The following is a 27,708-nucleotide window of genomic DNA, read 5'->3' on the forward strand; positions in this document are numbered from 1 at the left end:
TCAGGGCCTCTGGAAGAGCAGCCCACTGAGCTGTCTCTCCAGCCCTTATCACAGCTTCTACTTACACAAGTCAAACTGCTCCTGAGATGTCCTGTTAGACTTGATTTATGGTGTTTTGGATGAGGAAGCTTTATTTAATGTTGTTTTTTTGAGACAGGATCTCATGATGCCGAGACTGGCCTCCAACTCACTATGTGGCAGATGCTGGCCTCTAGCTCCTACTCCTTCTGTCTCTGGAATAAAGGATCTTGAAGGGAGCCCAGTCTGTTTAAAGAATGATGAGCAGGCAAGCCTGTGGGGATTTAGGTTCAAGCTGTTGGTGATGGGGAGGGTTCAGGACCAGAGACAGATTGTGAAGAATTTGGGCTGTCATTCACGGAGGGTATTTTGTGTACAAGTGTGCATGTACAAGTGCTTTGAGAAAAGGTCTCACTGAGTAGCTTCTGACTATCCCAGAATCATGTAGACCAGGTTTGACTTGTACTCACGTACTGTCTCCTGTTTCCCTGTGCTGGGATTTGTGATGCTGCCGTGCTCCCCTCCCCTGTCCCGCTCCCCTACTCCCCATCCCCATGGATGAGGAGGTGAGGAGGAGGGAGATGGTTACAATGTCACCAGGAGGATCTAATTCCTGGAACCTGTGCCGGGCATGGAAGAGAGAAAAGAGATTCTAACTTTTACTTCTTAACTTCCTGCTGTGTGCTGTGGAGAGATTGCTATTTGGCCTATTTCGCAATCATATTTTCCACGAAGGGGTGGGGTGTGTGGTGGGGGTGAAACTTAGTATTTCAGCTTCCAGGCTGGAAAGGTTGAGAGGGCACTTTCCCACTAGGTCCCTCCGGAGCGGTCCTTATCGTTGTTATTCAAATGTGTCGTAACTGAGACAGATCCCAGGGCTGCTGGTGCCTCTGAATCTCCCATGCAAGAGATCTGACTTTCCACTTTCAAAGAGGAGGAAGTCATTAGTGGGGCTATCTTGTCCAAGACATCATGTCAGTCGGGAGCAGAGAAGGCTCAGCTAGTTTAATTTTTTGTTTTGTCTTTTCTACCCACCCTGTGGCCTTGCCAACCCCGGTTGTTTGTCTGGCTCCTGGAGGGTGTGAGCAGCAGGCGATGCTGTGTGCGGTTTCCATGGCAGTGGGCCGCTGGGGACACGTGGGGAATGCACAGCCAGGTGGCTGGCGCGGGCTCACCTGCTAGGCTCCTGGCAGCCGCGCGGTATCGAGGAGACCTAGGCTCCCCTTTCCGCTTCTCTTTAGTTCCTGGAGCTCTGGTTACTGTCTTTATGAGTCTGAGCTCTGTGTGAGAGAACTTTAAAAAGTTCCATGTGACTTTATCTGGGGAGCGGACCGAGTGGCAGCGATTCAGAAGGCGAGGATGGAAAGTACCAGAGGCGAGGCTGAGGTGCCTACAAAAAGGAGGCATTCCACAGCCAGGCTTCCCAGCACAGAAAGGCCCCCCACCCCCACCCCCACCCCAGGGTTCTTTTTGCAGTGCCCTTGACACCAGCAGGCACAATTCAAGGGCTGGCCATCAATGTTTGAGTCAACGTTTGATCTTTTTATTTAGGGAACTTGGGAAGATGTTGGTGACTCCCTGAAGCCTAAAGATATCAGTTTAATCACTGCCCAATAGTTTTCTAGTGAGGACTCTTTATCCAAGGATCACTAGGGTTTCAGGGTGGGCGAGGGAGGGAGCCCAGAGGATCTCAAACAGATAAAGATGTAAAAGTTAAGTCCAAGTTCACAGCGTGCTTTTCCAGCAAGTTCTTGCTGTTTCCAGTCAGCAAACTTGAGTCTGCTCTTTCTAGTCCAGTGGTACCGGAAACATGGTGTATGGAACTGGGCCCTCAGGAATGCTTGGAAGAATCCCATGACCAGGATTGATGGAAAGGCTTGGGTACTTGGATTGTGGCTCAGAAAATGAAGATGCATTGTATGGAGTCTGACCAACACGGCCGTGAAGGCAGGGATGGTTGGGATCTCGGGAATGTGGGGCCAGAGATCTTGAAGAAGTAGTCTCAAAACCATGTTTTTCTTGAACACAGGAAAGAATCAACAAGAGTAGAACATGTTTTAGTGTCAAAGTGTTAGATCCCAGCCCCGCTAGGCACCTCATCCTCTCCCAGAAATCAGGCCACACCTCCTTGCTATTTCCTAACTATGGTATCTTCAGCCCTCCTCCAGCTTTTGAACAGAAGCCTCTCTTTCTTTCTTCAAGGCTATCTCCGGCCCTCTGGCATGTTGCTGTATTTCTTAATGCTCTTCCATCTAAAGTGTCAATCATCACTCTGACTCTGGTAGTAGGCTCCCCTCATAAAGCCCATTCTAAAGGGCAATTTCATATCCTTTCCCAAGCTTGCCACTCTGGCCTGCATAAAAGCTGATGTCATCTCCTCAAGGAGCAAAATATTCTTTGTTCTAATAATCTGTCATTAAACCTTGAATGGACACAATGAAAGATGCTACCCCACCTGCAAACTAAATAAATACCTTTCTTCAGCTTCACATTAGGTCCGGGTAAGGAAAAGATAGTAGGCAAATCAGGCTGTGAAACCATTCAATTGGGCAAGTTTTTGTTTTCGTTTTTTTCTGAGACAGGGTGTGGTGGTTTGGATGAGAGTGGCCCATCCAAAGTTTTGAAACTTTGAAGTTTCAAAAGACCACACCATTTTCGTTGTGCTTTCTCCGACACATGTTTAGAGGTGAGATGTAAGCTCTCAGCTATTGCTCTAGCATCATGCCTGCCTGTCTGCCTGCTGCCGTGCTTCCTGCCATGATGGCCATGTACCAATCCTCTGGACTGGATTGGTTGGTAAGCCCCAACCAATTCTTCCTTTTATAAGTTGCCTGGGTCATAGTGTCTCTTTAGGGCAATAGAAGACTAAGACCCAGAGTTCCACTGTGTAGTCTTGGCTGGCCTTGATCTTGCTTATAGATCAGGCTATCCTTGAATTTACAGAGATCCACTTGATTCAGTTTCTGGAGTGTTGGGATTAAAGGCATGTGCCACCACACTTCTGTGTGCAAGTGTTTTTTTTTTTTTTGTTTTTTTTTTGGTTCTTTTTTTCGGAGCTGGGGACCGAACCCAGGGCCTTGCGCTTCCTAGGTAAGCGCTCTACCACTGAGCTAAATCCCCAGCCCCAAGTGGTTTTTTTTTTTTTTTTTTTTTTGATGAATTATGATGTTTGTGTCTCCAAGGTAGGCACTGGGTGACCAAGCAACTGTCCCCATGACACCAGTAAGCTGGCTGGAGGATTTTTGTTCTATCTAGCTACAAGTGGGTAGGCAAGAAACTCTATAAAAGTCGGTTTGGGGATGGAGGATGTAGCTCATTTGGTAGGGGGCTTTCTACTTAGGGTCCTAAGTTTGATCCCAGGGTCATATAAATCCACAGTGGGTGGTGCACACTTACAACCCAGTACTTGGAAAGGAAAGGCAGTTTCAGAAGTTTAAGGTTATTTTCAGTTTGAGGCTAGCCTGGGATACAGGAGATCCTCTCACTCACAAACAGAGGAACGAACAAACAAAGTCTCTCGCAGCTTTCTTGTTGTTTAGTGCTTGGTTGAAGTGCAGCGGCAGTGGGAAGGCAAAGGCAGTTGACAAGCGGCCTTTCTAGAGCTACAGTCTTCCTGCAGGACTTGATATCCAGACCTTAGTCCTGGACAGCCACCAGTGTCTCATCTCTTAGCCCGGGATCAATCATGCCCTTGCTCCTTAGTACTAGTGACAGTGGCCCTTCCACCACAGAAGTGGCTCCCTGGCCAAAGTGGACATGGTTCACTCAGGCTTGTGACCGAAATAGTCTGGTACAAACTGCTTCACAGAGCTTTGACTGAGCTGTGTTTCCAGGGGCCACGCAGTCAGTGCAGCTTCGTTAGGGTTGCCTCAAGGTATCTGGTTTGTTCCAGATGGCTCAGGCTGGCACGGGGTAGTTGTTTGACCCATGGTCCTCTTCTCTAGGCAGCTCAGCAGCAAGGGAGTGTCCCACAGCTGCTAATTAGAGTTGGATGGCCTGATCCTAAACATCTTTGTCTGTTTATAGGAAAACCAGTATCAGAAAGAACACGTACAATAAAGTTTAAGAACTCTAAGCAGTGTTAATACCTGACATCCATCTAATGCCACGGAAGTGCATCTCCTTCAGTTGTTCTGTGATGGGTTATAGGGAACCAAACAACCAGGGAAAGGGTAGTGAAGCCCTGGGCCTGGGGTTAGAGGTTGCAATAGAAGGGTTAGGATCTGTGGGGATGGAGGTGGTGGGGCAAACCGCTCACAGGAAAGACCTTCAAACAAGATGGAAGGGAGAGGGAGAGAAGGTGTTTTTCTGAGAGCTGCTTTGGCTGGTAGATAGAAGAGGGTAGGCAAGGCTGTCTTGGAGACAAGGAATTCAGAGAGACGGCAACAGGAGAAGCTGGAGAGAGAACAAATAAGGATTTGGAGGGAATACGTGTTAGACTATATAGATCTTTCTCTACTGGGACCCATGAGTGGGCAGAGGGAGGGAGAGAGAGACAGAGACAGCAGAGACAGAGAGAAAGAGACAGAGACGGAGAGACAGAAAGAGACAGAGAGACAGAGACATAGAGATGTATAGAGAATATAAGGATTGATTGTAAGAAACTGTTACACACTGCTTAGACATGTCTCAGCCCTAAGGCAGACCATCTGGTACGGGAGGTTGAATTCTCAGGCAGGAGCAACACCGCAGACAAAACTCTTTCCTTAATTAGGGACACCTTAGATTAGTCTGTCTGTCTGTCTATATCTATCTATCTATCTATCTATCTATCTATCTATCTATCTATCTATCCATCCATCCATCCATCCATCCATCTATCTATCTATCTATCTATCTATCTATCTATCTATCTATGCATGAGACAGGGTCTCACTTTGTAGCCTTGCTGGGCTGGAACTTGCTATGTAGACCAGGCTGACTTGGAACTCACAGCAATCTAACTGCTTCTGCCCCGGGAGCAGTGGGACTGAAGATGTGCTCACCGCCATGTTCTGTGCTACACAGCTGATTTTATCTGTAGCTGTGCAGATTAGATTTTTTTTTTTTCCTGCGGAAGGGTTGCTGGGTCCTCTGTTGAAGGCACACCCTGACTTTTCCAAAGATGTCTCCATGGAAGCCCTGTAACCTTCCCACATGCAGGCCAAAGAGGCTTCTGTGTGATGTGATGATACTGATGATCTGGACGGGGGAAGTCGCCCTAGAGCATCAGGGGAAGGTCCCGAGAAGTCACAAAAGGTCTTCCAGGGGGAGGCATGACCATGGAAGCAGATGGTGGGATGGTGCAGGATCAGGAGTCCAGGAATAAAGGCAGCTGCTAGATATAAAGAAAACAAGACCCCCCCACCCCCTCCACCCCCGCCACCCCGACCCACGAAAGCACTTGAGGACAGGCAGGCACCACTAAAATAAGCAATGTGATGGAGGGGTGGGAAAGATAGAAAGATAGTGCGGACACCATGAAGAGAAGCCGAACTGGAGATGTGATGGTGGCGACAGGGAGAGAGCGCTGAGGGGGACATGCTGTCATTGCCTAGTAGAGTCTGAAGCTTATTCAGACTCAGCCCCAGAACCTGCTGCCCGGCTTCAGGATCGCCCTGGATCCGGGCAAGGATGGAAGCTCGAGATAAAGAAAGGTTCACTCACTGGATTGGACCTCCCTGAAGGACCACAGTGGTCCCCGAAGCCACTGGAGGCCATGTTGGTGACTGTGGCCCATGCGGTTGCCTCAGGAAGAGATGAAACCTGAGATCCATGAGGACTTAAGCGATCTGCGCAGCTGCGTTGGTGATGTCCTCAGGTTTTGCTGCCTCAGGGGCCACTCGGTATGACTAGCATGTAGAGCCACCTGAGGCCATGCTGAATCCTGTGACGATGCTGAGGGCCACGAGTAACCTGAAACTGTCAAGGGTTAAGTTAATAATCTGCAGCCCGTTGTTTCCATTGAAGACCATGTTGATGGGCTATGTTAATGCCCATACAGGAGGGAAAGCAGGACCCACTCAGTGCAGGAGAGCTGGCCCCGCCCCGCGAAAGCAGGCCCCACCCCTTCCATCAGTCGGCAGGGCTCTCCTCATTTGAAGGTTTCTGGCCCAAAGGCAATCAGAGAATGTCTTTTTTGGGGTGGGAAGGGGGGCAGGAAGGGGAGGTGGCCACTAGGAATTTGACCATGCTCTAGTGAACCACACAAAATGGACTTGTTTTTTCCATGTTTTTGGCGGGGAGGTCATGGAAGAAGTGGGTGGACCTGGAAGGTCTGAGAGGCGATGGCTATTGGAGCCATTGATGTGAAACTCCCAAATAATCAATTAAAATATATTATTAAGATAATAAAAAAGAAAACGGATTTTCTCCCAAGACCTCTGGAAGAAAGGCAACTCTACCAAGCAATTTTAAACATCCAACCTGCAGTTCTGCAAGATTTGCTGGGTTTAAGAAAAAAAACCAAAGTGGGCTGGAGAGATGGCTCAGAGGTTAAGAGCACTGACTGCTCTTTCAGAGGTGCTGAGTTCAATTCCCAGCAACCACATGGTGGCTCACAACCATCTGTAATGAGATCTGATGCCTCTTCTGGTGTGTCTGAAGACAATGACAGTGTACTTGTATACATAAAATAAATAAATCTTAAAAAAAACCATAGCAAAACTGTGTGTGTATCATGTGTGCCATGGTACACATATGGAGGGACAACTTGCTGGAGTCAGTTCTCTCTCTCTCTACCCTGTGGGGATCAAACTCAGGTCATCAGGCTTGGTCCCAAGCACCTTTGCCCACAGAGCCATCTCACCTGTTGTTCTAGGTGACTACATTTATAGTTTCTTTCTTTTTCTTTTTTTAAAAGATTTATTTATTTTATGTATGAATACACTGTCGCTGTCTTCAGATACACCAGAAGAGGGCATCACATCCCATTACAGATGGTTGTGAGCCACCCACCATGTGGTTGTTGGGAATTGAACTCAGGACCTCTGGAAGAGCAGTCAGTGCTCTTAACCACTGAGCCATCTCTCCAGCCCTATAGTTCTTTTTATTTTAAAAGTTATGTTTCAGGGTGTGTGTGTGTGTGTGTGTGTGTGTGTGTGTGTGTGTCTGTCTGTCTGTCTGTCTGTCTGTCTGTGTCTCTTTCTCTCTGTGTCTTTCTCTGTATGTGTGTGGCTCCCTGTGTCTGTGTGTGTACCTGCCTGTGGTTGCTGCCTTTCTCGATTACTCTCCACTTTCGTATTTGATACAGAGTCTCTCCTTGAACCTAGGGCTTGGTGATTCAGATAGTGGCTAGTCAGGGAGCCCCAGAGAGTCTCCTGTCTCTGCCTCTCCAGCATGAGGTTACAGACACACACCACTGTAAGCAGCTTCTATGGGGAAGTGGGGGTTGAATTCAGTTCTTGGGATTTTTTTTTTTTTTTAATAAACAGGGTCTTACCATGTAACTCTGGCTGGCCCAGAATTACTATGTAGACCAGCCTGGGCTCAAACTCACAGAGATCTGCCTCTTCTCTAGTAATGGGATTAAAGGTATATATAGCACCATGCCTGGCTCCCCTGTGGTAACATTTTAGCAATAGAGGAGGAAAAAAATCTTTGGAAGATTACATATATATATTACATATACATATATATACATTACATATATATAATATATACATATATATATTGCGTGCATGTGTGTGCATGTGTGTGTACATGGGTGCATGTGTGTGCACGTGTATGTGTGTGTGTGTGCACGTGTGCGTGTGTGTAATTTTATGGTCTGTAAGTATCTCTAGTCTTTGAACTTGCCTCTAAATTGTTTGCAGTATGTACTGGATTCTATCATTCATTCATTCATGATTCAAATAAGATCATTTCAATGTGCTTATTTTATCTTCTTGGGAAATCATGGTTTGCTTCTCCTTAAAAATAAATATCTTCAACAAAGATGCCAAGGCTATTTGATGGGGAAAATGGTCCTCTGAACAACAAATCGTGCTGAGAAAATTGGATACTCACATGCGAAAGGGTGAAGTTGGACTCCCAGCTAACATCTTATAGGACTATCAAGGCAGACAGAGGCCGGAGAGGAGGCGCAGTGGTTAGGTGAGCACCACGCTTGCAAGGACTGAGTTTGTTCCCCGGCACCCACAGGGCAGCCACGACTGTCAGTTCCGGTGATCGGATGCCCTCTTCCGGCCTCTCCTGGAAAGCATGATTTTGCTCCTCCCCCATCTTCTCCTAGGCAGCTGCTGAGACTGCTGACTTGCCTGCCTTCTTTTATTTTTCTCTCAGGTTCCAATAAAATCATCCTGGAGTTTCCTTCTGAGCCAGTTTAAAAAATTCTTTTAAAAATTCTTTTAAGTTCAAGAACTAACAAAAGAACCCTGCTAACATTGGGCAGTCTATTGCTTAATAAAACAAAAAACAAACACCAAAAACAAGTGGGGATAGAAGTGTAGAAAATCCGAACCCTTGTGCACTGCTGGTGGAATGTTAAAAACGAGACAAAACAAATGAACAAACAAATAGCAGGAAAGTGTAAACTACAGCACAAAACAGGTGGATGTTAAAAAAATCAACAATATACAACTGCCATTAGATCCGGAAAGTTACTTTGGGGCTCACATACAAAGACCTGAGATCGGGCACTTGGACAGATATCTGAACCTTAGTGTCCACGGTTACATTATTCACTCTGGGTGGAGGCCAGCGTCCATCAGTGAGCAAACACACGCACAGCATACGGTATGTCCATGCAACAGAATGCTACTCAGCCCTGAAAAAGCAAAGGAATTCTGATACCTGGGTGAATCTATTTTCTTTTTTGAGACAGGGTTCCTCTACTATGTAGCTCTGGCTGCTCTGGAACTCACTACGTAGACCAGGCTGGCCTTGAACTCACAGTGATCCTCTGTCTCCCAAGTGCTGAGATTAAAGACATTTACCACCACATCCAGTAAACACATGGATGGATATGGAGGACGGGAGTGAAATAAGCCAGACACAAAAAAGTTAAATGTTCTATGCAGCACATAGAACAGTCAGTTCCTAGAGACAGAAAGTGGAATGGTGGTTAGTTACAAGAGACAGGGGGAGCGGGAAGTTATTTAAGGAGCACAGAGATTCAGTTTGGTGAAAAAGGCTTTGGCGATGTTGCTAGTGCTGGTTGCATAACACGACGAATGTACTTAGTGGCCCTGAACGGAACATCTAAAAAGATCGAAATGGTAGACGCCACACCATGCATATGCGCCACATCGAAACAATGAAAAATTATGCGGTAACAGACAGAAAGAGCTAGGTACAGAAGACAAGGGTGTGAGACCCAATCTATGCATAACTGGGGTCTACAAAGGAGGCCAGCCCAAAGGGAGAATAATTACTTAAACACATAATGTAAGAACACTTTCCCCAAACAAAGATTTTAATCTACATATTGAAAAAGCACACAGCATCCCAGAGAAAACCGCCACAGAGTGTCAACACTGACAGATACCCTCTAAAACGATGGGACATGTAAGATGAAGAAATTTGGCTACAGTTAGACAAAAATATTCCTGGAGGGAAATAAAATCAGGTTGGCATCACACTTCTTCACATTAGCATTCAGGAGACAGTGGGATAACATGCCCAAGCGATTCAATAAAGGGGAGTGTGAGCCAAGGGCTGTGCAGCTAAGCTCTGCTGCAGGAACGAAGGTTGAAAACCAGTTTTAAACACCCAGGAACATCAACAGGACAGTGGGCACGCGCATGCGCACGCACACGCTCGAGCACCTGCTGAGGACTCCGCCATCAGCAGAAGAGGGGCTGGCTGGGGAACTTCAGGGGGAGAAAAGTCGGTGGGTAACAAGTGTGCTGGGCTGTGGCTCTCACAGTGGCAGGCACAGGGAATAAATGTCACATTCAGATGAGGCGAAAGCAGTCAAGGCACAGAATGGGGGTGTGTGTGGGGGAAATAGAAAACGGTAAGTCTCTGAACACCTCGTCTGGTTAAAGACGACTTAAAGACGACTGTCATAAGCAACAAGGTCAAGTGCAGAATTCTGAGCCTATTGAAGGTGACGAAGGCAAAGGTGAACCCAGGCTTACACGGGTCACAGCGAGGGCGTGGGTGGCTGAAGTCGGGGATTAAGGGAGAGGAACGGGAAGGAAGAGGATGGAAGTTCAAAGGGGAGAAAGACAGACGGTGACAGAGACACAGGAAGAAAGAGACACAGGAAGAAAGAGACAAGGAGAAGAGGCAGAGAGAGAGAGAGAGAGAGAGAGAAACAGAGAGTACATCATTTTAGTAATAAAAAATTTAAAATGGAAAAGCAGCAAGCTGCGTGCCCACCAGATGGATATGTAAATAGAATGCAGAGATCATCCCCAATGGATATTATTTAGAATAATAATAATGAAACCCTGCTGTCGGCAGACAATGGGTAGACCTGGAGATTTAGTATGCTACCTGTGATGTACCGGACACAAGAAGACAGGAACTGCATGCCCTCTCATATGTGGAAGATAAGAAGACTTAACTTGAATATAGATACAGACTGCAATATGTAGTGGTGTGTGTGTGTGTGTGTGTGTGTGTGTGTGTGCACAACTGTGAATGGGTGTGCATAGGTGGTTCTTCAGAGCTCAGGCATCTTTTTACTGACAATCTCAATCCCAGTGCGTCCTGGGACTTGACCATCTGGCCAGTGAGCCCAAGGAATGCACGTGTCTCCAACCTCCCTACCCCCAGTTGCTGGGGTGTGTGTTAACACCTCTGCCCTCTTACACTTACCTACTAGCTCCCAAGTGAAACCGTTTTACTGATGATTCGAAGGACATTAGCTTCCCCCTCAAAGGATCTTTATCTAGATAAGACAAAGGACTCATTAGGCTCAAGAGTTGATGGCGGAAGAGGGGACATTTCACACCTTAACACAGAGAACACTAAAACCCAGGAGCCAATGGCTGACATCCCTAATCTGTCTGTCCCCTCTCCCAGAGGCTGAGTGTTAGGATCCTTGGTTCATAGCCCTATATCGAGAGAACCTCTGTGAGGTGGCAGCCAGTGGAAGGGAGTTAGGTCATTAGGGGAACTCTTTTGAGGGTGGATACTGGAACATCAGGTCCTCCCCTTTTCTCCCTTGGGTACCATGAGATAACAGACTTCCTCTGCCACACACTTCTTTATTGACATTTTGTACTGTCATGGGCCCACCAGAATAGGGCAAAGTGACAGTGGACTGGAACTTCTGAAACTGTGAACCCACATGAACATTTCCTTCTTTTTTTTTTTTTTTTTTTTTGGAGCTGGGGACCGAACCCAGGGCCTTGCGGTTGCTAGGCAAGCGCTCTACCACTGAGCCAAATCCCCAACCCCCATTTCCTTCTTTTAAGTTGACTGTCTCAGGTAGTTTGTCACAGTAATGGAAAACACACTGCCGCACTAGATAACAGGGAGGTGCAACTGAAGTCGGTGAGAGATCACCGCACACCTGTTAAAACGTGAAAATGTTAAGTTCTGGTGAGATTGCAGAAAATACTTGGTCACTTATACATTTTTGGTAGGAATGTGAAATGGTACTCCCCACTCTGGAAAACAGTTTGGCATGTTAAAAATGAACACATATGACCTAGCAATCCACTTTTGGACGTTTATCCCAGAGTCATGGAGGTGAGCGTCTGCACTGTTCATTCCAGCTTGGTTGGTGGTAGATAAACACTAGGGGGAAAGGAACCATGCTCTAGGGGGAATACGGCAGCCCATACAATGAAGTGGATTATTCAACACCTAAATCTTGGTGGGTATCCAGGGAACTCTGTTGAGCATACAGGCCAACCTCGTAGTGCTACATTGTTTCATTTATATAACAGCATGGACACTGTATTAGTTTCCTAGGGGAGTTACAATGAATATCTGATGGCTTAAACAACAGATAGGTATTCTCTCATATTTCTGGATGCCAGAGCCTAAATTCAAGTGTCGGCAGGTCAGCGCCCTTCCTGAGTCGTTAGACAGTTCTTTGTTGCTCTCTAGAGGGTGGTGAGATGGGAGACAGAGACAGGTAGATCTTTGGAACTCACTAGCCAGGCTAACCTAGCCTGCTGGGTAAAGTTCTGGGCCAGTGTGAGACTCTTGAAAACCAAAAGGTAGACAGTTGCCTGCAGACTGACCTCTGAGGTTGTCCTCTGACTTCTGATGTGTGCTATGCGGAACACCCTCACACACATACATGTGTATCTCCACACGTAAGTATACGCACGAACAAGAGGGACCAATAATAGCTTCCCCAAAGGAGTGAGTTCTCACGTTCACAAGACAGGGATGTTAGCAGTTGAAGCCACCTGCCATGCTGGGTCTGTCCTGGACACATTTACTCTGTCTCGCCACAAATCAAGTAGGACAAAGGCTTCATTGGACAATGTGGGACAGAATCCAGGTTCTACCGTGAGACCCACCAGCCCCCAAATCATGAGGTGATGTCTTCTTTAAATTTTTTTAAAAAATATTAATTTTGTTAAAAACATTTTCATTTTACTTTACTATGTGCATGAGTGATTTGCTATCCTGGGAACTTCTGGGAACCTCGAATTGTTTCAGAGTGATATGTTAACAAAAAGCAGGGCACGTGCGTGCATGTCACGCACAGGTCGGACATGCAAACTTGAGCTGAGTTAAAAGGCAGGGACAGGCCTGGCAGGAGATACTTGTAATTATGACAAAGGACGGATGCGTGTCAGTGTGAACGGTGGCGGGCGGTCTCAAAGGTGGCCACCAGCTCTTTGTGTCTGCACTGCACAACCACTTTCTCCCATCCAGTGGTAAAAAAAATCTTCTGGTTCTTGTAATCTGGGTGGCCCCATGACTCACTGCAGCCAGCACAATGTAGAAGAGATGTCTTATGACCTCAGGATCCAGGCATTAAGAGGTCACAGCATCCAGACCACCATGTTGTGAGGAAGACAAGGCTGGCCACTGGGGGAAGCTATTTGGAGAAATGCCAAAGTAATGAGAGTAGCCAGTAATGAGAGTCTCCACGGGACATCCCACTCAGCTTGACTGCTCATGGTCATGGGGGTAACCCCAGGAAGTAGCAACTGGATCAGGAGACCCACCCGGCTGAGTGCACTGAACCCACAGAATTTCCAGGAACCGTTTGTCATGGTTGCTTTAAAGCACTGTTTTGAGGTGGTTTGTCTGACTCCAACAGCTGCCTTCTTTTATTGATTGATTGTATGTATACTTGTGTGGGTTGGGCACAAGTCACAGTATACGTATGGAGGTCAGAGGACAACTTTCAGGAATTGGTTCTTGCCTTCTGTAACGTTGGTCCCGGAGGCCAAACTCAGTTTGACAGTCTTGGCAGCAAGCCATCTTGCAGGCTGGGCAATGGATATTTTAAGCCCAACTTTTACGTTTGCAAGGAGAAACTAAGACAGTGAAGAGAAGGGGTTGGGGATTTAGCTCAGTGGTAGAGCGCTTGCCTAGGAAGCGCAAGGCCCTGGGTTCGGTCCTCAGCTCCGAAAAAAAGAACCAAAAAAAAAAAAAAAAAAAAAAAAGACAGTGAAGAGAAGCAGTGGCCTGTTTACGGTTGAGACAGAGACCCGAGATGAAGTCCTTATAGGAGTTCCAAGCGGAACTCCTAAGTCAGTTTGATCAAAGCTCCAAATCCACGCATAATCAGGTGTGGCTGTTGGGAAACAGGTTTGGTGGTAGAGAATGAAAAATTGGGCAGTACTGACAGGACGTAGTTTGGCATTGCTTATAGAGACAGGAAGCAAGGCTGTGTGTCCTTTGACCCAGCAATCCCACCCCCAGGAATCCATCCCACACACAGATATTCACGAATGTTAAAGGACCCGTGATTGAGGTTACACAGAGTAATTGCAAAAGCCTGGAGCTCTGCCAAGGGTCTGTGAACAGGGAACTGATTAAATAAACATGAACCAGGGCTGTGAGAAAGAATGAGAATGTGCTGGGGACAGATTAAGTCAATGAGGAAGGCGGGGAGCACTGTATAAATTACCTTACCTTTCTGTGAAGAGAGGGTAGGGAGTCGGAATCTTACGTGGGATTTCCCGTGTATTTGCATAAAGAAATGCAGGAAACAGACAACTTATGAAAATGGCTACCTGTGGGAGGTATGTAGAAGGCATGGAGTAAGTGCTAGAACTTCCCGGGTATTTTGCAACCTGCTTTACAGCTCTCTGTCATCTTCAGTTCTGAACCACGTAAACATACAACACATTAAAACCCAACCCCAGACAGTAAGAGGGGAGCAGAGACAGGACTGACTCTTGATGGATGGGGTTTCTTCTGAAGACGGTGCAGTGGTCTAAAATTAGATATCTGTTCAACTCTGAATATTCAAGCCAGCACTGAGCTGTACGCCTTACACGGCGAATCCTGTGGCATGTGAAATGCATCTTTAGTAAAGGTGAAGAAAGGAAAGAGAGACAGGGCAGGGAAGCGGGTGGGCAGTGGGAAGAGTGCTTGCTTTCAAGCATGAAGACCCAGCTTCAGTCCAGAACTGTGTAGAAAAGCCTGGAGTGGAGGAGCATAATCCCAAGACTGAGGAGCAGGAGAGGACGAACACAGCCAGCTCAGCCTAACTGGGGAACTCCAGGCCAAACAAGATCCGGTATCTTTGTTTCTTTTCTTGTTGCTGTGATGTAACACCCTGGCAAAAGCAACTTAAAGGAGAAAGGGTTTATTTTGGTCCACAGTTCCTGAGGGATAACAGGAGAAAGAAGATGGCTGGTCACATCCCCACCACATCCAAAGAGTGAAGGGGGAAAGAGAGACCCATGATGAGGGTAGGGGAGAGGGAGGGGGAACAAGAAGTAGAACTTTGAAGCCAGTGAACCCCTTCCCTCCCTTCCTTCATGGAGGCTTCTTTTCCTAAAGATCTCATAACTTTCCCAAACACAGCTACCATCTAGCACCAAGTGTCCAAATACATGAGCCTATGGGGGACATTTTGCATTCAAACTACTATACTTCATCTCAAGACACAGGTGGGGGTCAGGGAGATGGCTTAGCATGAGAACATTTATCATAGGTAAGTAAGGGCCAGAGTTCCAATCCCCAGGACCCATGTGGAAGTCAAGGGGGTATTGTGGTCCATTTGTAATTATCAAATGGGAGAGAGAGAGGGAGTAGACAGAATCCTTGAGAGGGCCATTGAGCTCTGTGCTTAGTGAAAGACCCTGGCTCAATATATAAGGTGGAAAGGGATAGAGGAAGACACCCTGATATCAACCTTGGGCCTCTGTGTGTGTGTGCACATGTGTAAACATACTCACATACACACATGTGCCCCCACTCACGGGAGCACATATAAAGTCAGGCACACATACCATACACATATGTATAAAAAAGAAACCAAAACAAAGTAATGGTTCCTGGAGAATAACCCCCAAAGCTGACCTCTGACCTCCACATGCACACACATACATGTGTGCCCACACAAACATGTACTCACATGCACCAACAAATACAAAGAAATAAGACACTTTTAAAAATAAAAAATGGATATAGTCCAATTATAATATGTATGAACGAGTGATTCTCACATGCTTGGTAGTACAGTGCTGGACATAGTCCTAAGGCATCGGGGATGAGCTCAGGGCCCAGGATCCAGTTTGATCCAGTTTTGTCCTGGAGGTCCCAGACAGACAAAGAAGGGGAAGAAATCCATTGCGTAAGTATTTTAAAATCGGAAACTAAGTCGGAATTGTTATCTAATGATCTGGTTTTATGAGAAGAGAACCCCCACATTTACAGAGAAAGAGTCCTAGTGAGGCGGCAGTTGGGCAAGATGCTTGATATCTGATCAATATGTATAAATCAATTACCTTTCTTTGCTCAAAAGAAACAACAGTGGAAAAAAAATCAACTAACGGAAACAACAGCAGCAAAATAACAGGCAGCTTCCAATTAAGCTAGCAACTGTGTCGTTGGGGGGTTTCTGCAGCTCCCAGTCCAGCGACCTCAGCCCCACCTCAAACACAACAACAGAGGAGGGAAAGGGGCAGCCTGGGCTGGCGCCACAGACCCAGCCCACGGCCTCAGCAGTCAGCTGCTCAGAGTGTCCGAGTTAAGCAGAAGTGCAGTGGTTTCTTTCTTTATCTGAGGGAGACATGTCCACATCTCCGGATCCAGTGGTTGCTACACCGGTGGTGTTCGTCGATGTACCATGGTGTCCATGTGCATAGCTTATATCAGGTTTATTTTGTAAATTAGGCATGGGTTAGCAATATTAATAAAGTAGAACAGTTAAAATAATACTAGTTATAAGACATTTTTATAATATTATAACTAATATCTAATAAATTTAATAAATTATTCATTATAATGTTAATAAATAAATTAATATAACATAATTAATTATAATTAATTATAATATTATAACTAATAATAAATTAGTTATATGTGTTCTCTTAATACTTTTTGTTTTCTTTTCTCCTTATCCCCCCTCCTCTTTAATTTTTCAACAGGATATCACTCTGTAGCCCTGGCTGGTCTGGAACTTGATATGTAGAGTAAGCTAGCCTTGAACCCAGATCTGCCTAACACTGTTTCCGGAATTAAATATTTTTTATTACACTATTCTCTCTCTCTCTCTCTCCCCCTTCCACTCCACTCCCGTCCCCCCTCTGTGTGTGTGTGTGTGTGTGTGTGTGTGTGTGTTTGTGTGTGTGTTTGTGTGTGTGTGTCTTCCAGTGTGTGCATGTGCATTTATACCATGGTCAGAGGACAACTTTCTGGAGTCAGTTTTCTTCTTCTATCACATGGGTCCCAGATTTGATGGCAAGCACTTTTACCTGCTGGGCCACCTCACTGACCGGAACGGGCTCTCTTCCTTAAGATGGTCAATGCTGGGCTGCCTTCACACCGCCTTCCCTGGGGAGCTGTTGTTGCCTGACCCTGTTGAGAGCCTCCCACTCCTCTGTAGTAGGTGTCTCCATTCACACATGGCCCCAGCAGGTGTGGACATCAGCTGCACTTGCTAAGTGGGAGAGGGGAGCACGGACCTCAGTGGCTGGCTGCAGATGTCCCTCTCAGACTTCTGCACACAGTTTTTGGATGAATCGTACTCTACGAGTAGGTACTGGTACGGTCTGAATACCACATGTCTCTAAACTTCACTCATTGAACCATGACCAGCTGTGTGAGCTTGTTGGGGCCTTAGGGGAAGAGTTCAGGTGATGAGGCAGTGGTCTCAGGACTAGATGAGCTCCCTTACAAATAGCCCCAAGGGAGCTGCCATTCCTTTCCTGTGGGACACAGTGAGAAGCCTGGCTTTCGCCAGAGACTCTGCCAACACCTTGGTCCTCATTAGCCAGCCTACAGAATTTTGGGAAATACCATAACTGGTCAGCCAGCCCATCTATCCTAATCTGTTACACCACCCAGAGTGGGCATCGCCCTCTACAAACAAACCTTGGTGGCGGGTGATAGAGGGGACCCAGAGCAGCACAGAGTAGGAAGTGGAAGCAGTACAGATGCCCAATCAGGACTCAGGCTTACCTGAGCATCTAGGACGCTCCATCGATTGCCAAGCCCATCCTCCTCTGCTCTTTAACCTCTGGCCCTCCCTCCTCCCTACTTTCTTTCTCGTGCTAGGGTGTGTGCCTGTTCATGAACGTTCATTAAGCATAAGGAAGTTAACGCTTCCTTAACTGCTCTCTATCCCCCCCCCCCCCCCCCCCCCCGTTCTCACAGGAGCGCTCACTTTGGTCTGGAACTCACCAGTTTGGCTAGGCTAACTGGCTATTGACAGCCAGGGACCCACCTGTCTCCGCCTCCCCAGGGTTGGAATGACAGGTGCTCATCGCTGGGGCCAGCTTTCATGCAGGTGTTGAGGTTCGAACTCAAGTCCTCACACTTGTGCAGCAAACCCTGATGACTTTTTTCTGCCAAGTGTCTGCCTTCTCCTCTGGCCATCTCAAGAGGAAGCAAGAGAGTAGAGTAACTCGAACTTGAAGTCTCTCCACAGCGAGTCACCTGACCTCATGTCCCCAAGCTGGCTGATGTGACCAAGAAGTCCTGGGTCATTCTCCCTGATCAACAGGAAAGATCTGTCCCTGAGCCTTACTGCCACAAGAGGACACCAATTTCCCTACCACTCCTGAGGACAGATAGAGCTGCGCAGAACTGTGTGGCCAGTAGGGGCGTCTGTGCTGGGGACATGGGTGGGACCCTGAGAGGAGGGAGTTGGTCTTCCTTGGCTCATAGGTGCTGGTGGGAGAGTCTCCATGGGTGTCGCCTTGAGATAGAGGTACACCATGGATGTCTTAGTGTGCTTTCTGTGGCTGTCATGAAGGGGTCTGTCTAGTGGCTCAGGCCTCCCACTAGGTCCCACCTCTCAACATTGAGGCGTGTGTTAGAATTCTCTAAGAACGGAATGGTCAGAATAAGTATATTTTGCAAAGGGGATTTATCAGTATGATTCAGTCTCGGTAGTCCAACAACGGCTGGACAGGCTGAGAACCTGCTCAGCCCATGAGGATGAGTATCTCACAGTCCCAGTCTTGGCACCTAAGGTCTGGAGAGCCACTGATGTCAGTTGATGTTAGAAGGCAGAGGCAGCTGGGTTCTTAAGTCAGGGTTTGAAGGGGCAGCAGCAGCAACAACAGAGCAGATGCACTTACCAACAGAAAGTAAAGGTGGGTAGGTGGAGCACTGCTTTTTCCTAGGACTCCTTTACCTCTGGGCTGAAGGTCCTACATACACATGGGAGAGTCCCTTCCGTTAAAGCATCCTTGAAATCGTCTCACTAATCTGCTCTTAGGCATGTTGTTTAATTAGTTTCAGACCCAATCAAGTTGGCAGTCAAGGTTAACCGTTGCTAGAAGTTCAGCCTGGATAGGAAGGTTGGTTGTGATAGGACCACATTTCAGTGCTAGCTCTTCAGGCAGGGCATGCTGGCCTATCAGAGCTGCTCCTGTGAAGCGTGCAGAGGAAAACTCTGGGGCTCATCTCAAGACACTCCCTGAACCCACACGGGTCAGGAATATATGCTTTGAGTCTCTGTGAACCAGAGGCCCATCCTCACAAAATAATCCCATTTACCATGGCACCACGGAAGGAAACGGGGGGGGGTACTCCTCCTATGTGTGTCTCCCCAATATTTAGGAAAAAAGGGATGCTTCAGGTAGGATTTTGGCCACAAGGCAGAAGTTTTCATTTTTTTCCCCCTGGCTTTTGGATCCTTTTGGGGGCCTCTGGTGGGGATAGTGGCTCAGTGCAGATCTAACCTGGAGCTGAGCTGGAGTGGGCTTGCTCAGGCTCCAGACCCTGTGGGGTTAAGTATAGTGAACTGTACTCCATATAGACAGCAACTGGCCAATAACAGCATTATAAAAGTGCTATTTGTTCTTATCCAAAGGCCGAGTCAGCCCAGGGACAGGGTGGGAGGTCGCCCTTTTGGGCGTTGGTAGACAAACCTCATGAATCTGAGTGTTCTTGCCCTTCAAATCAAGCCCCAAACACGGAATTTAGCATTTCCATTCTGCCTGGGATTTGTGGCTGCTGCTGGGGCCATCTCAGCTAGCGAGCATGGCTTAAATGTCATGATGTAGTTTTCAGGTGCACAAGACAGTAAAGATCACAGCTGTCTGAGAGAGTGAATTTTAATTAGTCAAGGGATCCCATAAAACCTCCCTGGCCCCAAGGGAGCACTACCCCCCCATGCTTTGTTCAGCCCCGGGTATGTATTACCAACTTAGATGGCTGGTGATAATGCCCGAAGGACCCCTAGGGCTGCCGCTGCAAGAGTGGAAACTGGTTTCACTTTTCAAAGCTTATCTGTGAAGTTGCTCAGGCCAAATACCTCAGGGGAAAGAAAGAGGGTGACATAAAGACACTTTATGAGCAACGAACAATGCTGTGGGGCTTGTGGGGCTTGGAAAAGCGGCAGCACCCACCGTTCTTCCTCCCCTGGTTCTAGAAAGAACTGATTGTGCTAGAGGGAGGGCCGGTTCGAAGGATGTCCGCTCACCCATCACCATCTCTCACTTTCCCCGGCTTACTTTTCTATTCCTATTACTTTTAAAAATTACCTTTGAGGCTCTGCTGGGGAGAGGCAAGGGTACCCTTCCTCCTTGACACCGTTTTGTATGGGCCAGAGAATGATTTACGACAGCCGTTCTTTCTGTTTTTGAACGACCTAGTTCACTAAGAACATGGTAAGCCAAAGTAAAAGAGGAAATAGCAAGAGACAGCCGGGTATTTAAATATCATTGGATGGGGTGATCAAAACATCTAGCAAAAATCAACTGGGGGTGCCGGCCAGAATGTCTGATGAACAAAGGCTCGGTCAAAGCAAAGCGTCCTGTCTGGTAAGGTTTCCAAGAAGAACAAATAGCAACACACAGCAACGATGCCGTCCAACCGCTCACTCTCAACATCTACCAGAAACCCACTGGGGAAGTTGAGGCAGGTAGCAGGGGGTTCCCAACTGAGCCTTCTCTCCACATTGAGCTTCCCACGGCTGAGCTTCCAGAGTCTTTATCTCTTGCCCACTGTAGACATTTTTTTCTATCTTGGGATAAACAGTGTGACCTCTGTTGGAAACGGCTGACCTAGCTGTTCTCATGGATACGATGTTTTGACTCTGTTCTGGCGTTCTCTTGCTTTGTTCTCACAGAGTCCGCAGGCCAGCCTATTCCCAAATAAGGAGCCATGGAGGACACTTTGTTGTTTCAAACATGCTTGGGTTTGAAAGTTGCAGTGCACTAGGGGGGAGGATAGGGGAGCAACGGCCCATCGTTCTGGAGACAGCACCTCAGTGAACTCAAACAGCCATCATTCCCATACACAGCACACATTACGAACACCAGTTTGGAAGTAACAAGTCCAAGTGAGTTCAGTTGACCATGCCCCAGCTGGGAGACAAGGGAATTCTTGGCCTTTGACACGCTTATAACTTCCTGGTATGAAAAGAAGCAGACTGTGGCCCAGAGTGTTGAGGTGACCCAGTCATGGGATGACTGAGGCAGGGAATGAGCCTAGAGCTTAGTGGGGAAGATGAGCATGGTGTTTTAAGAAGATGGCAAGGGGCTGGGGATTTAGCTCAGTGGTAGAGCACTTACCTAGGAAGCGCAAGGCCCTGGGTTCGGTCCCCAGCTCAAAAAAAAAAAAAACAAAAAAAAAACAAAAACAAAAACAAAAAACAAAAACAAGAAGATGGCAAACTGTAAGCTGGGTCTTAGCAGACTCAGGGAAAAGGTTTGTCACAGGGCAAGGAGCTGGAGATAGAGCTCAGGGGAAGTGAATGTGCTTACCACACACAAGTTCTGGGTTCAATCTCCAGCACCACAAACCAAACTAAACCAAAGCAAACCATCAAACAACTAAACACACAAACAAATGCCCAGGTGAAACAGGAGACTCTTTTACCTCTTGAACCTTTCAGAACAAGAAAATTTACTAAGGAAAATTATAGACAATATATAATAGAAGAAATAGCAGGGCCAGAGAGATGGCTCAGCGAGCAAAGGTGCCTCCTGCCTGGAGGAGCTGAGTTCGATCCCTGGGACCCACGATGTAGAAAGAGAGAGCAGACTCCTGCAAGTTGTCCTCGGACCTTCACGTGTATATCATGGCAAGTGTGCATGCGTGCACATGCAATGAAGAAATAAAAATGTAATTGAAAAAGAAGAAATAGGAAATCTGGATGGATCTGTAGCATGAAAAGAAAATGTACTTCCGTAAAGCTAGAAAAATACTCCTATTGCACACACATGTGCAGGTGTGTGTACGTGTACACTCACACAGCAAAAGCAACAGTAGATAGAAATAGGACTTAGTCAAAATGAAAAACGCTTGCATTATAAAGAAATTGTCAGACTATCAGAAAAGTAAGAATATTTGCCTGTTTCATAAGGGACTACTATCTAGACAGAGTATACACACATCTCTCGAGAAAAGACACACAGCCCAATGTTGAGAACACAAATCCTTCAGAAGTCTGTGAATGGTTAAGAACTTGAAGAGATGCCAGTGTCCTTATCAATACAAAAATAAAAACAGAAATCACAATGAGACACCACTGCACACACATATCAGAAAGCAAGCTAGCAAGTTTAGCAAGAGCGTGGAGGAAGGAACATTCTAGAAGTTTTTCAAAGGGCTAAACAGGGACAAGAAATAACAGGGGCTGGTCAGCTGTGGAGGGGGCATCTTATTCCCTGGGAATGTAAATTAACACCCTCACTAGGGAAAGCACTATAACCTCAGAAACCTGAAAAGATGGCTTGGAGAGATGGCTCAGAGCATAGAGGGGCATGGCACTCAGACTTGGCCAGGAGTTAATCTCTGGACTTCACGTATGAATGAAAGGAGAGAACCAACTCCACAGTTGTCCTCTGACTTCCATATGCATGCCACGGTATGCATGTGCCCCATTCATCATGCCCACGTGCACACACGCACATAAATACATAAAATTTCAACACACAAGCTAGTTACTGTATTTCTGTGAAAATAAAGAAATGAAATTGTATCAAAGAGCTCTCTATCTGTCCACATTTATTGGAACATAATTAACTATAACCAAAGTCTGAAATCAACTAAATGTTCAGCAGGAGGTGAATGACTAACGAAAACATGGTCTATATTTATAATGGAATATTACAAAGCCATAAAAAAGACCAATCCTGTTCCTTGTAACAAGATAGATGGACTTGGATGACATTATATAAAAGGTGACTACGGAAAGACAAAGACTGTATGATCTCACTCAGGTGAAATATAAAACCCTTGGAACTAGAGAACAAAAGAGTTGTTACTAGACCCTGGGTAAGGAGGATGAGGGGAGGTGGTCTAGGGAAAGTTGTAAGCAGGTGGGGGAATAAGTGCTAGTGTTTGTTGTGTAGTAGGGTAACTGGTTAGTGATATTGTGAGGCTGGAGAGATGGCTCAGTAGGCAAGAGCACCGGCTGCCCTTGCAGAGGACCCAGGTTCAGTTCTCAGAACCTGTATGGTCTCCACAGGATCTGTAATTCCAATTTCAGGGGCTCTGACACCTTCTTCTGGCCTCTGAGGGCACTGCACTCACATGTGCATATGGACACACACTTAAAATAAAAACAATTAAAAGATAACATTTCGTACATCCTAAAACAGCTAGAAAATTGTTTTATGAGTGTTCTCACCACAAACTATAAGTGTAAGCTGGGAACAGTGTTCCAGCTACTGGAGACGCTGAGACAGGGGCATCGCTTGAGTTTAGGAGTAGAGAAAAGAAGGAAGGACAAAGGGAAGGATTTGTTCCTTACATAACAGATGGACATATCAGGCCATCATACCATGTCCTGTAAATACACACAATTAAAACAGACCAATAAAAACAGCACTGAATCTGATAATATAAACACTCCACTGGGAAACATTGAAGGGACCACTGGGCTGGAGACCAGTGTGGCCAAGGACGAGCTTGGGTATCTGTAACACGTGGTGTGGCAGTGGCAACCTGTGGCATGAGTGTGGTGTGTGCGGGGTGAAGTCGCAGTGTGGGGGGATCGCAGGTGCCTGGGATCCCTTAGGCTGCAGTGAGGCTCGGAGGACCAAGAAAGGCAAGCAGAGACTTGCCCTTTTAGGAAGATTTCTCTGCACAATGGCATGCAGCTAAAGCAAGCCAGATTCAAGGCCTGCTATGGTGTGTGTGCTCAGTGTCCCCCAAAGGCTCCTGTGTAGTGCTGGGGCCCAGTGTGAAGGTGTTGGGGAATGCAGTAGATTTTCTCTTCCCACGTAGGTGTGGGTGCAGGGGAATTGAACTCAGTCTTAGTGGCAGGCACTTCTACTCATTGAGCCATCTCCCTGGCCCCCCGAGTGGACTTATTTCATGTTGTCACTTAGACTTTATATCATTTGGAGACCATATAGCTCCTTCTACTGTGCTGATAAGCCATACGTGTTCAATGTAACTCTCTGAGATGAGCTGAGGCTCTAAATGTCTCCAAGGATGCTCCTTGTTTTAACGAGCTCTCTTTGGTAGCAAGTGACGGAGGTGGCTTGAGCTAGCTGAGGGAGTTTGGGGACCTGTAGGTCCTTACAAAGAGCCATACTCACCATACACTGGGCCTAGTTCACTTAGAACTCTTGCCAGAATGTTCTGATCTTTTGCTAATTTCCTGGATGTGAAATGAGCCCAGCACGGGGCTTTAATTTTAATAACAAAGAGTGACAGTGTATATGGGCTTGTCTTTGTGCACAATCCCTGTGTGTACCCTTCAGCTGGCTGGCTGCGGGCAGGGCTCGCAGACTGTGCCTGTGGATTGAGACAGACGGAGGCTCCAGCCACCACACACCTTCCCCTTGCCCAGGAACATCCAGAGCCGTCTCCCACTGTGCAGCAGAGGCCAGTGTGTTCCAGTCCTCACCACAGGCAGGCGGCTTTTCTGTGGGCTGCCAGAGAGGGGCCGGGGAGGTGATAAGTGAAACCCATCACGGCTTCTGGAACCCACTCAGAGGACTCACCGGGCGGCTGGAGGAGTGGCAGGACTTGGCGGGACCAGTGATGCTGTGAGAATGATCACATTTCAGAAACTGGAGGCCTCATCTTGGAAGGTCTTCAGAGGCCAGCTCACAAACAGCCCGGCCACCACGTGGAGTGCCTGGAGAAGGAGGAGAAGGGAGAGGGAATTTATTTTGCCTAAAACCATGCTCCTTTGTCTCTCCTCTGGGTGGTGTCTGAGCACTGGACTAAACTGGGGTTGTAATTTCCCTTGTTCGGACAGAGCTGTGAGGGAAGGGTGGAAGGAGCCCTTGGTGTGGGGAGAGTTGTAAGTGGGGCATGGGTGGGGGGGGAGTGAAGTGCTCAGGACAGGGAAGCACTCACCTTGCCAGAATAAGCACCCCAGTTCTAGCCTCAGAACCCAGGTGTGCTTGTGATCCCAGAGCAGGGAGGCAAGGTAGGGGGCAGGTGGATTCCTGGGACTTGCTGACCATCCAGTCCAGCCTAATTGGCGAGCTCCAAGTTACAGTGAAAGACTGTGTCTTGAAAAACAAGGTGGGGGCTAGAGAGATGGCTCTTCAGTCAGGTACAGCTACTTGCCAGGCGGACCTAGCAACCAGCATCTGATTCCTGGAACTTGTGTTAAAGTGGAAAGTAGGGAGCTGACTTCACAAAGTTGGCCTCTGGTCTCCACACAGAAACCATGGCAACCATGCCCCTCCATGCATTGCAGGCGCGTGCATACACACACACACACACACACACACACAGATGCACACATGTACCAATAACAATACCACCAAAAGTAATAAAAAGGACACAAAGCAAGGTGGGTGGCTCCTGAGGGTTGACCTCTGACCCCCACTCTATGCACCCACAGACACGTGCAGGCAGTAAGAGTGTAAGCCAGTGCAGTACATGGGCTCAGACAGGGACTTGTATGCCTTTTACACTGGTTTATGCTAATTAAAAGGCTCCATGTTTTGGGAATTCCTAAATTCAGTTTTTTTTAAAAAAAAATCTTTGCATATGGAGAATATCACAGTTTAATCAATTTTTTTAAAAGCGTGGTTCATAATTTTTTTCTCATGAGCATTTGGGTCACTCTTCATGAGGTCAGCTTGGGTGGGCACAGGTTCAGGTGCTAGGAGCCTCCTTGCAAGAACCAGGAAGGAGGCTTGGTGGGAAAAGTGAATCGTGCACTTACTGTGAGATTTCCTCTGCTTCTGGTATCTGTTATAAACCAGATTTCATTTGCTTCATGTTTTCCAGAACTTTTGCCGAAAGATATGACACCGTTGTTTCACTGTTCCTGTGCTGGGGCACTTGGGAAATGGACGCTTCATCTACAGCTTCCTTCCTCCCTCTGACCCACGCCCCTTCTTATTCACTTTGTGTAGCAGAGGATGGCTTTGGACTCCTGATCCTCCTGCCTCCACCTCCTGGACACTGAGATCACAGCGGGCACCACTGTGTTCTGCCCTGCATGCCCTCCCTTTTGTCCTTCCTTCCTTTCTTTAATTTTAAGAGATTTATTTTTTATTAATTTTACATGACTGAGTGTTTTCCTGCATTTATGTTTGTGTACCGCATGTGTTCCTAGTGCCCATGGGGGTCGGGAGAGGGCATGGGATTCCCTGGAACTGAGAAACAGGTGATTGCAAGCTACCACGTGGATATATATATATATATATATATATCCACCAGTATGAGTTTGACATATCTGTTTGAATAATCTAGTTTTAAAACTGAGTCCTTCAGGACCTAGAGCTAAGGGAGCATGGTATGACCTGCCACCAAATTTTACCACTATTGTGTTGACTGGTCAGCTTTCTGGCTCTCTCGACACCCCTGTTTGACCTGTTTGCCCATAGATCTGATGGTCCTCCTCCTTCATTGTGACCTAGAACCCCTCTGATTATTCCTGTCTCCCTTTTTTCTCAGCCCCTCCCTTTGTCAGTGACCACATCCAGAAGGCTAAGCTGGCCACGCTTGGCCACTTTCCCTTTGCAGAACTGTGTTTTCTTCCCATGAGGTTGACTCACAAATCCCTTTCCCTCGCCAAATGCACAAAAACGAAGGAAAATAGGGTAAGATATTATCCTAACTCCATTTTCAATCTAACTTCTGGTACTCACCCACCACACACACACACACACACACACACACACACACACACACACACACATCTACAACCACACACACAGATCATACATACACCCACAATCTCACATAGTCATATACTCACTCATAATCCTACCTACTCATGTACTCACGGCCACATACAATCACAGACACAATTACAGTCACATACATACAACTATACACAGCCATTCACGATCACACACGTACATACCCAAAGCTGTAGTCTGAACATATCCTGTTTGGGTTTGATTAGAATTGAGTTAGGCTTGTGATGACCGTTGGGACAATTGGCATCTCCATTGGTTGCTAGGTCTTCTGTAATAACTACAAACCCTGTGCTTTAAAACCATGGTTCTGGAGTACAGAAATCCAGAACTGAGGTTCCGGCAGGCTATGCTCTTTCTGAGACGCTGGGGGAGCCATTACTTCCTCTCTGCAGCCCCTGTGGTTTCTTGCTGGAGATTCATCTTCCTACCTGCACTGCTGAGACGTAGGGTGGCTGAGTCTCTGTGTTTCTTACCCTTTTATGAAGACATCAACTTACAGAAGGGAGAACCTACTCTACTCCAGCATGACCTCACTTTAGCTAGGTAATTGGCAAGGACACTGTTTCTAAATGAAGTCATTTGGAGAAGCCCTGTGAAGGACAAGGGCTTTGGTGCCAGTGTGGACTAGTCACTCCTTGGTATCCTTAGTGGCTGGTTCTAAATTTCCAATGAATAAAAACATAAACTTGATTTAATTTAAAAAAGGGGAGGCTGGAGTGATGGTTCAATGGTTAAGAACACTGGCTACTCCTCCAGAGGTCCTGAGTTCAATTCCCAGCAAGGATAGTGGCTCACAACCATCTGTCATGGGATCCAATGCCCTCTTCTGGCCTGCAGGTATACATGCAGATAGAGTACCCATGTACATACAATAAAATAAGTCTTTTAAAAAAGGACCTTTTATATAAGATGATTACCTCAGGTGTGTGTTACAGTGCCGGGGCTCTGACTAATGGATGGAAGCTGTGTAAATTACCTCCGATTTCCTTAGAGACTGAGGTTGCCAGGTCAGAATGGGTAGACCCATTCTTGTACCCAAAGGGGAATGGGTAACGCCCGCAGAGCTGGGTGTGGAGTAGGAAGA

General features: G+C 46.9%; 1 long non-coding RNA gene across 1 annotated transcript; it reads right to left on the reverse strand.

The window, feature by feature from the left end:
• Nucleotides 1-1,539: 1,539 nt before the first annotated feature.
• LOC103693320 (uncharacterized) lies at nt 1,540-21,136 on the reverse strand. Its single transcript, XR_594672.4, has 8 exons — nt 19,422-21,136; nt 18,627-18,836; nt 17,768-17,919; nt 15,546-16,981; nt 14,002-14,102; nt 10,765-10,837; nt 5,665-5,919; nt 1,540-4,034 (listed from the first exon to the last, which is right to left on the reverse strand). It is a non-coding gene; the product is annotated as an uncharacterized LOC103693320 (long non-coding RNA).
• Nucleotides 21,137-27,708: the final 6,572 nt, after the last annotated feature.

Source organism: Rattus norvegicus, chromosome 10, assembly GCF_036323735.1.
Source record: "Rattus norvegicus strain BN/NHsdMcwi chromosome 10, GRCr8, whole genome shotgun sequence".
Taxonomy (NCBI): domain Eukaryota; kingdom Metazoa; phylum Chordata; class Mammalia; order Rodentia; family Muridae; genus Rattus; species Rattus norvegicus.